This window comes from Apaloderma vittatum, unplaced genomic scaffold (assembly GCF_000703405.1).
Source record: "Apaloderma vittatum isolate BGI_N311 unplaced genomic scaffold, ASM70340v1 scaffold25553, whole genome shotgun sequence".
In the NCBI taxonomy this organism is placed as follows: Eukaryota; Metazoa; Chordata; class Aves; order Trogoniformes; family Trogonidae; genus Apaloderma; species Apaloderma vittatum.
This window is the reverse complement of record NW_009709067.1, coordinates 23,113-27,857: the sequence shown is the minus strand read 5'-3', so window position 1 is coordinate 27,857 and position 4,745 is coordinate 23,113.

The following is a 4,745-nucleotide window of genomic DNA, read 5'->3' as shown; positions in this document are numbered from 1 at the left end:
GAGGGCGAGGCGATGGGTGGCAGGGCAGCCACCCCGCTCCCTTTAATTCGCGTGACCACCACCTCCTCCTCCTCTGCCCGGGCGCGTGGGGCTCTGGGGGGAGCAGAGCGGGATGTGCTCCATCGCCTCTTGGATCTTCAGATGCCCCGGGGTGACGGACCGGAGCGGGACGGCGTGCTGCGAGGTGCTGGGCGCTTTCTCCTGCGGGGAGCTGAGCGTGGGAGCCGCGCCGAGGGGTCGTGGAGGCAAATCTCCTTCCCTCGCCGCTCTCCTGCCGCTTTGCCGAGCTGTGCTGCCGGCAGCCCGGCTACTCTAGCAGGAGAAATCATTTCCATAGAAACCAATTGGGATGTTGTACGGGGAATAATGATTAATAGGGAAGGGATGTTGCCTCAGGCCCTTTTCATTTTTTAGGGGGCAGCAAGGGACAAACCGGAGCACAGGTGGGGGGACAGGCGAGCTCGAAAACTAATGGAAGCCGTCCCTTCCATTAATTTCCAGGGCAGCTTCCCCTCTCCTCCTGCCCTGCCCTCCCCAGCCCCCGCTGCTTCTCAGCTTTCGTCAAATTTTCAAAATGGCTAACCTGGTTAGAAATAATCATAATCATAAAAAAGGATGGATGAGGTCTGACTACTAACATTGTTGCTGTTAGCAGCAGGATTTCAGCCATAAAACATGAAGCAAGGGAGGCATTGACCTTTCCGCTGTTTGAAATGAATGGAGACATCAATATCTATTGTTTTGTGGCATTGACCTCCGACGCTCTCGTTTTGCCCTCCCCTTTCTTTTTTTTTTAATTCCTCCCCCCCCCGACACTCGAGGAAAGGGGTCAGTTTGTACCATCTATTGATCCTGATCTTACCTGGTGATAGGGAAATAATTAGAATTTTAAAGATCTCTGGTGCACGCCGGCGAAATACATAGAGGCGCGCGCGAAGCCCCCGCTCCCCGCGTTGCGTTCTCCTCCCTTCCGTGCGGAGATTCAAAGCTCCGAGATCTGAAGGAGGACAGATCAATATAGGTTTAATCATGATGGGGGGTTTTATTTCGGTTTTTTAAATGGTAAACTGTAATGTTTTATGTTAATGTTGTCAGAGTCTGGCTGCCTGGTGCCTTGTTTTATTTATTGTTTTAAGTAGCCCCTTCTTTTGTGAACTTCATCTATGTACAGAGAATGTGAAATCAGGCATTGCTAATTAGCTGTATGACAATTAAGTAATGTAGCACAAAACCATTAGGACACTGGATTTGTTTTTGAAGTTTGTCCTTTGAAGTGGAAGCTGCCCAAGGCTGCTGGGGAAAATGTTTTTCTATCAAAACTTTCTTTGAAAATAAAATGTCAGTGTAAGAGTCCCTATTTCTGTCGTCTCTCCCTACAAACAGCGGGTGGAAATTGTTTCTCGTGGTAAGAACTGCTGGCCTTCAGAGAAGGAGGAATTCAGAAAAGCGTTCAGTGGGCAGTTGGTCTCCAAACACGGTGGGTTCTGGCAGAGCTGGGACCAAACCTGCTCAATTAGCTTATTGCAAGGGAGCGGTGCTGCTCGAGGAGAGAATCCCCGGGTCGCCACCAACGCCCTGGGGGTACCAAAGGGAGGTGGCCCTTGAAAATGGGCACAGCCCGGCCGCTGGGACAGCGAGCTCCTTGGTTTGGGCTCCTCCACCCGTGCGCTCACCTGACACTTGTGTTCGCCCCCGGCCCTTTGTTCTAGTGGTGAGTCCAGTTCTGAACGTGCAACTTTCGTGTACGCTGGTGGCATGTTAAAACTTCCAATAAAGAGTGAAACTGATTTTGAACTGGGGTCCCTCTTGTCGCCTCCTGCCTCTTCCTTCCCTCTAAAACGCAAGCGCGAGGCCAGCCTGGCAGGAATCACGCTTTGGTGTCACGTCTGGAGTTGAAGCGATGGGAGGTGAGGTGTGTGTGGACGGGGATGCGCACCTTGGTGCTCGCGGGCTCAGGCGCACGTTAAAGAAGGAGCTACTCTGTGTTTAGGAAACACTCTCCTGTGGATCTCTGAACGCTCAGCTGAGCTGTGTTCCTGTGGGACGTAACGACTGTTCTGGGTAAGTGGACCAAAGTGACTCGCAGAAAGTCCATCGCTCTGCGAAACCTCCGGCTGCAGCTTGCACCTTGCGACAGCCACAGCTGGGGCAGCACCAGCCGCTGGGCTCCCCCAGCCGCTGGGCTTGCCCGCCTGGGAAGGCTGATGGATGCTGGAGAAAATCCACGTCCCAGTGAGCTGTCTCTTACGTTGCTGTTTGTAGGGCACGGGACGGTGATGCACGGGAAACCGGGCTTCAGGTAGTTGCAGCACCTGCTGAGGATTAAAATAAATTCACACAGTAAACACGGAGGAGGAAGAACTCGGTGGAGAACAGTGCAGCCCGTGGAGCCACGTGCTTAAATCAGCTCACCCCAGGTAGGTGAAGCAGTAGATCGTTCAATATTAATGTGCGATCAGAAGGTGAGTGAGCCTGTGCAGGGCTTGTGGTGGGACTGCAGGAGAGCACGTGTGATCCAAGGTCCTGCTGTTTCTCTGTTCCGGCGGGTCCGCTCACCCGGGCCCCGAGCAGAGACCCTCCCTCCATCCCTCCTGTGCTCGTGTTTAAGTTATGGATTTTATTGTTCCAATAACTTTTTATCTAAATATGTTTCGGGGGGGAAGAAGATAAGGAGGGAGGAGGCTGAGGAAAGAATGTGCTTTTGGACTCTCCTAAGCCTCCCACTTATCACCGGGACTTGCCGGGGGATTTTTGGCATGAAAGCTCCCAAGAGGGGGAAATGCCTGAAGGGGCCGAGGTCCCTACGAGACTCTGGCAGGAGGAAACCTGGGGAACCCTCTTCCCTCTGGGTGCTGATCTCAACAGCTTCTCTGCTGGCAGGGAGGGGCACAACCCCACTTCCAGGAGCGGAGGTGGTAAAAGGTTGAGGGTGAAGAGCTCAGCTTGCAGGAGATCTCCCATGAGCATTGGGATGTGTCGGTGTGCTGCTGGTTTGTGTTTTTTTCCCCTGTTCCTGGGTGAATGGAATATTGATCTCTGCAAGTGGGGGGTCAGGGAGAGGTGGGCAAGAGGCGCTGCTGCTTGCTCTGATGCTTGAATTTGCTTTCTGGCGTGCCTTTGCATGGAAAGGGACAGCCACAGCCAGTGGAGAAGAGGAGAAGGATGGGCTTTCTCTCTCCTCTGTAGCCCAAAGGAGTGGAGAAGTGTTTCTGAACAAACTGGTCTCTCATGCTGGTTTCCTGGAAGGTGCATTATCAGAGCACCATCGCTGTCCTCTCCTTCCCCCGATGAACGGGAATTAAAAATGCAACTAGCAAAAACCCTTTTGCTTTCTCCAGGAAGAGGAAAATAATAAAATAAAGTAGAAAAAGCCTTGAAAATGCTAAAGGACATAAAGGGCATGCATGAAAGGGTTGGATGGTGGTTATTGCAGCAGGGGGAAAAACAACATTATTTCACTGTGCAGATAAAAGGAAGTGGAAAAGCAGCATATTTATAGCTAGGGAGCCTGGATTCCTTGTTAAGCCGCTATTATCAAATTAATGTCAAAATGCATCAAACAGGCATGAGTGTTCTGGGCCCCGTATGCAAAGTGCTTGCAAATTGGTTACAAATACATTTGTTTACAGGGTACGAGGCAGGAGCAGCTAATTAGTCATTGTAGCGGGGTTGTTTCGTGTCCTTTTTTTTAAAAAAAAAAAATCTTTTTTTGGCAATTACACAAACAAGCTGTTTTGAAGTATAAATCCACGCTGCGTTACAGCCCCTTTAAAAGGGAATTGAACAGGAGTTGCAGGACCTGGAGGGCTTGATGTGGAGCATCGTTGCCTCTCCTCCCCGGCCTCTGGCCGGGAGCTTGGCTTGCGGGAAGCACCGCGAAAACCCGTTGAGAGCGTTGGGAGGTTGATACGTGGGTGAAAAGGGAACGGCTGGAGTTTTCGGGTCCTCTGGGGAGGTCGAGATCTGCCCCTCAGCTGGAGCCCAGTACCGGGATGGGGATGGCTGTAGGTGCTGCAGCCGAGTCCTTGGGACGCCCCAAGGTTGCAGCCACGTCCCACACCGAGGACAAACCCTTTGGATGGGAGACCTGTTGAGGTTTCAGCTGCCCACTTTGGGCCTGATATCTTTTGGGGTGGCTACTGGCAGCTACCAACTCAGGTTAGGAAGCAGCTTGTGCCCAGCGAGCGGGTACCGACAGGGTTTCGGGGGATGCTTGGGCTTGGAGAGTGTCCCATGGGTGGATGGTGGCATCCGCTTCGTGGGAAGAAAGGGCTCTGCTGTGAGCTTCCCTGGGTGAGCGTGTCTTCAGGACTTCTTTAACCAAACTACAGGCTGCGCTTCCCGAATCCGTTCGTGAGGAAGCCAAGTGGGAAAGCTTGTCTGATCCTCGGCGGTGGGAATGGCTGGGGAGAAAGTGGAAACTTCCCACTGCCCACTTGCATCCCATTCTGGGAGTGAATCCACCTCTGCTCTCAGGGAAGCTGCTAATAGAATCTGCTCCGGTGGGGGAGGAGAAAACCAAGGGGAGCCTACTACCATTATTATTATTTTTTAATTTACTAGGAAAAAGAAAGGAGAGAGCAAGAAATAAGTTGTTGCCCCTCTTGTGCTGGAGGCCCTGACATTTCTTGGCAGAAGGTGTGCAACCAGCCTCATGGCTGCTCCTCCGTTTGGATTTGTTTCTGGTAAATCTGCCTTTCGGGCTGGAATAAGCCTTCCAAGCAGGTCCTGCGCTACCAGAGGTG